The sequence below is a fragment of the Grammomys surdaster genome, unplaced genomic scaffold (assembly GCF_004785775.1).
Source record: "Grammomys surdaster isolate TR1022 unplaced genomic scaffold, NIH_TR_1.0 99, whole genome shotgun sequence".
NCBI lineage: Eukaryota > Metazoa > Chordata > Mammalia > Rodentia > Muridae > Grammomys > Grammomys surdaster.
This window is the reverse complement of record NW_021604578.1, coordinates 4870622-4880867: the sequence shown is the minus strand read 5'-3', so window position 1 is coordinate 4880867 and position 10246 is coordinate 4870622. Positions and strand designations below refer to the sequence as shown.

General features: G+C 40.0%; 1 pseudogene; it reads right to left on the bottom strand.

The window, feature by feature from the left end:
• Window positions 1–417: 417 nt before the first annotated feature.
• Window positions 418–785, bottom strand: LOC114634674 (annotated as a pseudogene).
• Between the last annotated feature and the right edge of the window lie 9461 nt (window positions 786–10246).

Here is a 10246-nt window from a genome sequence, read left to right as displayed (position 1 = left end):
GTATCAGTGAACCTGGGAGTTTCAAAGATGTCTCCTAGATATTGACTTGCTTCCTTCAGAAACATTTAGCAGAGTTGTGATCAAGTGGTAGCTTTGATTTCCAGGTTTGCTAAGGAGACTCCAAACTTGGTTTCCAAAATGGCTGTACCAGTCTATATACCCATCCTCAGTACATAAAGGTTCCTTCCCCCTCCCCCCCCACATTGTTATAATATTTGTGTTTTTTAGCCATTCACATGGGGGATGAAAATGGATGTCGGTTTTTCTTATACCTTACTTATATTTCCTTGATAATCAGCAATATTTAGCCTTTTAAATATACTTGTTGGCCATTTGTGTATGTCCCTTTGAGAAATGTCATTTAGATTATTGATCCACTTTAGTTGAATTATTATTCTTTGTTGTGGTGGGTTTTCTTCACATTCTGGGTCACAAGTCTGCACTCTCCTTTGCAACTGGACCTGTGACAGCAGAACTTTTCATCTCACCTTTATTGTTCACTATGACCCTGCATTATCTTCTTTGATATGTCAGTCACTGTCGAATTACCACTGCTGGATGGACCTTATTCTTAGTTCTGTTTTGCCTTTCTTAACTGTGGTCATCCCATGTCACCCACCAGCAGCGGGAAGTCTGTTCAGCTCTCCCTTGATTCCCTTCACAGAGATGATATACAGGATTTTGACTCCCATGTTGTCAGCACAGTTGATCACAGCTTCTACCGGGAGACCCAGGGAAGTCCAGAATTTTGCTCCGGAGGACCCACCACGTCCTCACTTAGACATCTTGAGCGTCTGGAAAGAGTCAGAAAGTGTTGTTGTGTTCTTATACATTCAATATTGTTTCCTTGCTGAATAAGTGGCTTGTATACATCTCCCATGCTCTCCTACCTCTCTTTTGATTGTTTCCTTTGTGATGAGGAAGCATTTCAGTTTGATGGCTCATTTTTTTTTTTTTTTTTTTTTGCCTTTGGTTTTGGCTGGTATCTAAAAAGCCTTTGCCCAGACAGCATTATCAACACTTTACCTAATGCTCTCCTCAAATTATTCCTGGGCATATTAACAATTAAATTTTTCATCCAGTGTGAGTTCTGTTTGCTTTGTTTTGAGATGAGGTCTTGCTACAAAGCCTCAGCTGACCTGGAACTCACTGTGGAGAAGTGGATGACTTCAGGCTTAAGGCAGTCCTCTTGCCTTTGTCCTATGAGATCGGAATTGAAAATGAGCAAGACCATGGTAAGTCTGAGTTTTGTATGCTGAGAGATTTAGATCTTATTCCATTTTTCTTCACGTGGATCCCCAATTTTACCACTATCTACTGAAGAAATTGTTCTTCCTACAGTGAATGTTCTTGTTGCCTTTGATGAAAATCACTTGGCGGCTTGTGCACTTCTTTCTGGCTTCTCCACTCTCTTCTATTGATCTATATGTCTGCTCTCATGCCAGTATCACACTACTTTGTTTACTCTAACTTGGGCGGTTATTTGCAGTCAAGCACGATGATGTCATCAGCGTAGTCATCAGCATAACTGTTTCTAACTCATAAGATTTTGACTCTTCTGGGTCCTTTATGGTTTAATACACAGCTTTTTCTATGATGAATTTCATTTCATTTTGAAAGGGATAGCGTTGAGTGGATAGATAATTTTCAATGGTACATGTATTTTAACAATGTTAATTCTCCTAATTCATAAACACATGATATCACTGTTACAATATAAAAATTTCAGCGCATAATGTTTTAAAATCTCCCAGGTTAAATTTACTCTTAAGCTTGTAAAAATAAGCATCATTTTTGTAGGCATTGTAATGAGATTGCATGCTTCTCTCTTTTCTGGGTAGTTTATTCTTGGTGTATGCTTGCATTCTGATCTATCCTGCAAAAGCCTTTTTTTTTCTTTTTTCTTTCTTTCTTTCTTTCTTTTTTTTTTTTTTTTTTTTTTCTTTTTTTTTTTTTAGCAATATCTAACATACCCCAGGCTGGCCTTAAAGTCCCTATGTCATTAGAGATCACTTTGAACTTTGATCATCCTGAGTGCTAAGGTTACAGGTGTGCCCCACTACATCTGGCTTATGCGGTGCTGGGGTTAAACTCAAGCCCTTCTGCATAAGAAGCTAGCACTCCATCGGTGGGAATATATCCCCAGGCACAGATCAGTGTTTTCAATGATATGAATCTGACAGATCAAACTGAGAAGCTGTTATGTGAGGTTGTGGTAGACAAACCCTTCTCCCTTAAAGCCTTTTCTTTTCTCTTTGCTGTCGGGATTAAGGATTACTTAAAAAGTCAGGTCTGATTAGACTGCATAGATGATTGCAGTGAACAGATTCTCTTAACTGGACTACCGATAGCAGTACAGATGCTGAGGCTAATGGCAAAGCTTCTAGTATGCAAGACAGCTAAGAAACAGAAGCAGGGGCCTCTCTGCTTCTGCTAGGCAGTCCTGAAGGAAAGCATCAATCTCGGCAGTACTGACACAAGGTGGAAGAGACCACACAGAGTTGTCTGTTCTGTCCTGTCTTAAGCTATTGCCTTTAGCTCCAGGACTGGCTGAGCTACCAGCCACTATCCAGCTTCCCTTTGCTCTACCCACCTTTAGCTTTGGGAGTTATCCATACTACTAGCCCCTTCCCAGCTTCCCTTGAATCCACTGATAAAACACACACACACACACACACACACACACACACACACACACACACACACACACACTGTTTGTTTCTTTACAATTTGCCTTCTTGGCACAATTGCTGAGTGTTACTATCTCCTGCCTGGAAAACATGACCTTACCAATTTATTATCTCTGTCTCTCTACCTGCTTTAAACTTCAGTAGCTAGTCCTACCTAGCCCTTGTAAACATCCTTGACTACCCACCTGTAGTAGTGATCACAGGCCCCAGCTCCCCCTGTCCCACAGACATCACATGGTTACTGCATTCTTCTTCCTCCAAAGCATGGCAGAAAACTCCTCTCTCCTTCCTTATCCTTCCTTTTTCCTCCTGGGACATAGAAGTTACACCTGTACCTTTAGCCCAGAAATTACCCCCACCCCTCTCAGCTTTTCTTACTGACAAATCAAGAAGAAATCAGGGAGCAAGACCTTAGCATCAGAACTGCCACCTTCACTGTCTTCTACTATCTTCTCAAAGGCCTGACTAAATATGGATGGAAACCAGAGTCTGTGGCTGCATGGGAGATACCATCTTCTGGGTTCAGCCTTCTAGAGCACAGGGCAGAGGAGAGATGGATAGAGTAAAAATGGGGACTGGGAATGTAAAACAGAATACCCAGCATGCTCGGGGCCATGTCAACTTACTAGAGACAATCTCAAAGTGAAGCGATATGTCTTGTTTTATGTCAGGTAAGTTACAGGAGAACTTAATCTGTCTCAACTCCAAGTGGTCTGGGATGATTCTCAAAGCCCCATGATAAGTCAGGTCGTTTTAAGGAAAGCTTTACTGTGCTGCCTATGATATCTTGATGCATGTGATTAATATTCCAGATAAACAGCATAGTGTTTGCATAAATTCACAAGTCTCCCCTCCCCCCCCAGGAAGTTAAATTAACAAATTAAAACCTGAAGGAGAGAAAAAAAAACCCACCTTAAACTCCCTCCAAAAACAACAACCCACTACTGACTTTAAAGAACAGGAATGGGCATAAAATAAAAAGCTATTGTGAGCTGGTTAAAGAGAAAAGACACTTAACCCTTTCTTCAGGCAGTCTGAAGGTGCAAGACGCAATTAAAAAAAAATTTGTGGCAATAATTTAAATTAGTTAAAGAGAATTAGTATTCAGATGGGTACTAAGTGGAAAGTAACACATATTTATTTTAGGTGTGAAAATAGTTCTTAAAGAAGGAATAATGTGCTGTTACCAGAAAGAATGAGAGTGTATAAATACATTTGCAAAAAAAAAAGTTGCAAACTTTTTTATTTTGAGATAAAATATAAGAAGTAAAACTAAACTATTACTACACATTGAAAACTTTATGCAAATGATTCTCCTTTTTAACATCATTTTGCGTCTAAAATGGACATTAATTTTTTTTAACTTGAAGGATTGTACCTATATAGCATGTGCAATATATATATATATATATATATATATTAATACAAATATTTTAAAATTAAGTGTATGTATGTGTATCTATGTGTGGGTATATACACTTGATTGTAGATTCCTTCTGAGACCAGAAGAGGGCATTAGATCCTCTGGAGCAGAAGTTCAGGGCAGTTATGTATGGCCTGACAGTGTTGCAACTGAACTCAGGTCTTCTGAAAGAGTCATGCATGCTTCTAGCCACCAAATCATTTTGCTAACACTGACATTAACTTTTTCTGATGGTGGAAATTATCAGTCACAAATAAAAGCGTTCTGTAACATAATTGATTGCTTCAAGATAGCCAACAGGAGCTGGTCTTAATGGTGTACACCTTAAATCCAGGACTTGGGAGGCAGATCTTTGTGAATTTGAGGCCAGCCTGATCTACATAGTGAATTCCAGGACAGCCCAGGCTGTGGAGAAAGATCCTTTCTCAAGTAAAACAAAACAGAACAAGACACAAGACTGCTAATAGGTGGATATGATCAAAGTTATCAATCATATGAAAGTAAAAATTTCATAGGAATTTGGTGATGGTTGCTTTAATTTAATGATTAAAAACCCATCACAGAAAAGCATAGGAAATTTGTTATTTTTCTGGCTTGTTACTTTCTTAGTGTCACTAATACAAATATATACTGAGAAAATACATTTTTTTAAAAAAAATTCTTAGAATCATGACTCCTTTTTTATCATTTATGGCAAAATGCAATTGTACTATTAGTAACAATTACTATTTCAGTAAATAAAATGAGAATTATGTGTATTTTTTTACCTACAAAATAATTTGTTTTTAGTGCCTCCCATTTTCAATACTTATATTAAAATCAAAACTACCACCTAAGGTTTAGAAATCTTAGGTAAATGTGGGCATGCATTTAGGGTGTGTTTAAATGAATATAGTATATTCCCTTTATAAACTAGTCTTCGTAATAAGAAAGGAAAATTTAAGAATTAAGTAAAACTATTAAATTCTTTCACATAAATGACCTACAAAAGTGAAAAATCTGTATATTGACATATAATTTATTAATGTATACGTTGCATCCACTTAAAGTGTGAAACTCAATACTTTTTATAAAGCATAGTCTCTTCTATGGTGAACTGTCCATTAGTCACTATCATGTCTGTATTATTTCTTCTGTCTCTCTCTATTTGTCTGTTGTGGACATTTGAGCAAAATTCTAAACGTGCAATTTATCTTTGACAACATTTAAGTTTTCATACGGAGACAAATGTGTCCATATATGGTTTCACTACATACATAAGAATTTTAAAAACAACTATAGCTGATTTGCAGATTTCTAATGTTCAATGTAAATGACACAGTTAGGTGCTTGTTTAGGCCCTTAAAGAGCTAAAACATGTTGGAACAATTTTGGAAAGAAAAAAAAAAAACCCAATCAAACAGTATAGCTATTACAATGTTATATTAATCTGTATCTATTTCTTATATTCCTGTGTATTGGTGAAGAGAAATATTTACTCACTTTTTCTTCTTTTCTTTTTTTCTCCCTTTTTTTTGGGGGGGAAGCTTTCACTTCATTATTTAGCTTGTCCTTTAACTAGCAGCAAACCTCCTGCCTCCTCTCTTAAGTTCTGGGATTACAAGAGTAGCTTCTATTCCTAGCCTGGTCTTTTTTCTTTTATCACCTAGAACATCTGGCCCACTTCACAAACATGAATCTGACCTTTCCTTGTGAATTTTTTCTATTGTCAGAGAACTCTTGCTTTGCTACAAGCCTTTCTTTGAGGTTAGGTGAAGACTTGGGATATTTGTAAAGATTCCCTTCTGCATGGGTCCACTGGAGGCTACTGTTCTGCTTATCACTCTTGCTGATCATCTAGATCATTGCTTTTCTTTGTGTTTCTGTTGTTGCATTTCCTCTACTGTATTTCTCAGCCACCCTCCCCGCATTTGCCAATTCTGCTGAAATATTGCAGTGTGGCGGCCGCCATATTACAAGATGGAGGCTTTGCCTTGAAGTGGATTCTGGACAGCTCCCAGACCTTAAGAGAACCTCAGAAGGCACTCTCAGATCTTGCAGACAATGTCTATCTATGTTTTCTCTTTGTGAACAACCACTTACAGCTCTACTTTAAACAACTCTGTAGTTATTATTATTTTCTTATGACTGTAGAAGGACTTTGCCTGTGTGCGTGCGTGTGTGTGTGCGTGTGTTTGCACTGTGGAAGCCAAAGAAGAGATAGGGCAACTTGCTCCAACACTCTCCTTTTATTTCTTTGAGACAGAATCTCTCACTGAATATACAATTAGGTTGGTGGCTCACAAGCTCCAGTAACCCTCCAATTGCTGCCCAGCATAGTGCCAGTGTTACAAGCAGATGAAGCAGTGCCTAGCTTTTTTACCTGGGAGCTGGGCTTTGAACTCTGGCCCTTACAACTGCTATGTAAGTGTTCTTACTCAGGTAGCCATTTCCCCAGCCCGTTATTATTTTTGATTATCTAATTGTATCTACCTGTCCTCATGGCTAAGATCTTTGGAACAGCCTTGCTATTAATATTTTACTTCTCTGTGATGAACTCCATTTTTCCAAGTTAGAGTCTAAGCATCCCTTACGGGGACTTAGTTTCCCTAATCAGATGTTTCAAGGTATGCTTTGATTCTAAAGGACTTTAAATGGGGAAACGAGCAGGACATGTGTCATCCCTTCCAGAGGGGCAGCATGTTCTACGGGTATCTTAGAGGGCCAGTGTCTTGTCTTAGAAGATGAAGTGTGATCTGAAGCTCCAGCTTTGGACTCAGGCACAGAGATCCACGGTTCAAACCCTGATGGCAACCCGGTATGGAGACACGGAGGAATGACTGTGGACTAGTGAGCAGGAGAACAGAGTGTGGAGGGCCTGGCCCAGGAACGGGAAGTCGGTCAGATGGCTTCGTGAAAGGAGCAAAGCAGTTTCAGTTCAATGGGGGGAAGGTAAGCAGAATGAGGGAGGAAGGGCGTCTCCCTTCTAAAGGACGGAGTTACATTATCTGAAAATTACCTTACAATAAACTTAGAGCCATAAATTTGTTATTTGGCCCGTAACTCACAGGCTTAAACATCTTAGATCAGTTTGTAATAACAGTTATAGAATGACTGGGTCTAAGCCTTGTACTTTTGAAATTTTTGTATCAATAGAAGAAATTGCCGGGCGGTGGTGGTGGTGGCGCACGCCTTTAATCCCAGCACTTGGGAGGCAGAGGCAGGCGGATTTCTGAGTTCGAGGCCAGCCTGGTCTACAGAGTGAGTTCCAGGACAACCAGGGCTACACAGAGAAACCCTGTCTCGAAAAAAAAACCCCCAAAAAAAAAACAAAAAAAAAGGAAGAAATTTATACTAACGAAAACCTTGATTTTACATCAAAATAAATTTGGTACCAAAATAAGAAATTATGACTTCAACTCAGTAACTATTGTAAAGGTTTCTACCAAATGATATTATGGTTGTTAGTATTCTGTCTAAAACCCACCTCCACAGTTACCTGGCAACATATGCTCCTCCCCACAGTTTCCTGGCAACAGCCAGGTAGGCCTGCCCACTATAAGCAGGGGGACTGCTTGCCCCCTCCTCCCTCTCTTACTTTCTCACTCTCTTGCCTCTAGCTTCCCCCTGTCCCCTCGCCCCTCCCCCTTCCCTTCCCCCTCTCTTCACGTGGTCATGACTGGCCTCTACACTTCTCTCTCTCTCTCTCTCTCTCTCTCTCTCTCTCTCTCTCTCTCTCTTCCTGCCTCTACTACCCTCCTGTCTCCCCTCCCCATACCCTAAATAAACTCTATTCTATGCTATACTGGTGTGTGACTGGTCCCTCAGGGTGAAGAGATGCCTCAGCATGGGCCTGAGACATCCCCTTCTCCCATACCTCTCCACACACCCATGGAACATCAATGGTTATACAATCAACTCTAGCTATTTCCTCCCTGGTCCAATTATGACCATTTCTAAATTCCCCAGAAAGACAACCTTAGAGTAATCACCTCCAGCCCCAAAGCCCAGGGAACTGGAACGATAACTTCTTCAAGCTAAATAAGGGTGTTGAGCTATCTTTGAAGGGTAGGGGGAAGGGTAGGGAAAATGGGGGACCTGGTTGGCCTTAAGAAGGCCATACCAACAATTGTATTAGTCTCTGATGTCTGTGTCCTGCCTGGATCTGGCTGAAAGTCCAAGAGATCAGGAGTTTAAGCAGGTCAGTTCAGCATGTCAGACAAGGAGATTCACCAAAGCTGTATACTCTGTAATATACAAATCTCAAGACAAATTTTTAGTATCATCAAGATAACTTTTTTTGTTTGATTCTCTGGAATCTAGTTCTTCTGGGGTGGGGGGTGGGGTCTCCCTTTATCATATCTGATCCATTAACTCTGGAAGGTGTATACTTTACATAGATAGTTGGTTTTCAAAAATGTCAGAAATCCACAGAACAAAAGAATAATGTTATTCTTTTGTTGTTGAGACATATCTGCTCCTAGCAGCTCCCCTTTTGTGGATTCAAAGAAGAAATTGAGTGTCTCTACCTCCAGGTGAGGTAGTACATTGTGGCTAGGTGGCCACTGGGCAGAAATTGCCTCTCTCTCCTGCAGACCTGTAGCATTCTTGAGAGGACACAAGTTACAGGTTAGGACAGCTTAGTTCTGCCGAGACAGAATAAGCTAGTTCTTAATAATTCCTGTTCTTCAAGGTCTGTCAGAATATCCTGGGCCAGAAGGTTGAAGACTGATGCTCCAACTTCTTGACTTACTGGGACTGTATAGGTTGGCAGCTGTCTCTACAATTTGTCTCAGTTCTGGAAGCTGTGTTAGCCTTCTTATATTTTCAGACAGTACTGATTGCTCTTGGATTTCTGACAGGGTTGAAAGACTACTTCTAGTCTCATAGCCAACTCAGGCTTTTTAACATTGAGAAAATACATATTTGAGGAGATAGTTTTCAGATAGTATACAAGTTAAACCAGGACATAACATATAGATTTAGAAGTCTTTTAAGTTAGGATAGATGACAGAGTGTTCTATTTAATCGACAAAAATGATGGACTGGGTGTTAGGTCTATCTTGTACTTTATAAAATACAAAATGGTAATAGCTGTGCTCAATTTTTATCTGGAATAAAAGAGTCTTTTAATTGGACAGAAAGGGGAAGTGTTGTGGATAGCCCTGGTGCTGTTTGTATTTTGATGTTAATTTCGCTTTCCTAGGAGGGGCAGTCTAGAACAGTAATGAGTCACATACTCAAGTGACTTTTTGTGAACCTTACTCTAATGAATAAAGAAACCAATCACTGGGTAAGTAGGCAGGACTTCCAGGTTGGAGAGAGGAAGGGAAGAGGCAGGAGAGGGTTATGGGCTTTTGGACAGGACAGTGGCAGGACAAGAGGTAGTTAGTAGTAATTCTCGGTTTAGATGGGGAATTTGCCAGGATTCGCCACCAGAAGATTTAGATTTAATACGGCTTACAATCTTAGGATTCTAGTTGTTGCACCCAGCGATTGAGCTGCCATTGATTCTGAAAAGAGAGAGAGAGAAAGAGAGAGAGAGAGAGAGAGAGAGAGAGAGAGAAGAAAAAAAGGATGCAGTTGTTGCCTGCTTTGCTCCCAGAAAAGGTGCCTGTGTATCACAGTGCTGTCTAGCAAAGCAAAGTAGAACTCTAGGTTGGTATGTGTAAAAATTTCTAAGTTTTGAATACAATAAACTAAGGTAAGTTTTCATGTTTCTGTGCCGTCCAATAAAATTCAAGTCAGATAGGGCCTCTGGGTTTCCTGCTTGCTTTCCATGTGAGAGGCACAGAGTTCATAAAAAAGATAGAGAGGTCAGGGGATAGGAGGGGGTGGTCACTTAGAGCCCGGAGAATTGATAGGTTAGCAGGGCAGAATGCAAAGAAAGGCTTGGTCAGATAAGGGCTGAATGGTGTCTATTGTGCTCATTGTATTGGAAATCTTGGGAGTCCCTGGTGATCTTTGAAAACCTCTTCAGAAGAGTACAGGAGAAAAGTTCAAATAATGGTGTTTAGAAGAATGCTCGAGGTGAGACAATGGTGACAGAAAGTGGTCTCATCTGTAGGGAGATACTAGAAAGTTCTTTATAAAGATCTAGCCAAGTACACACACACACACACACACACACACACACACACACACACACACACAC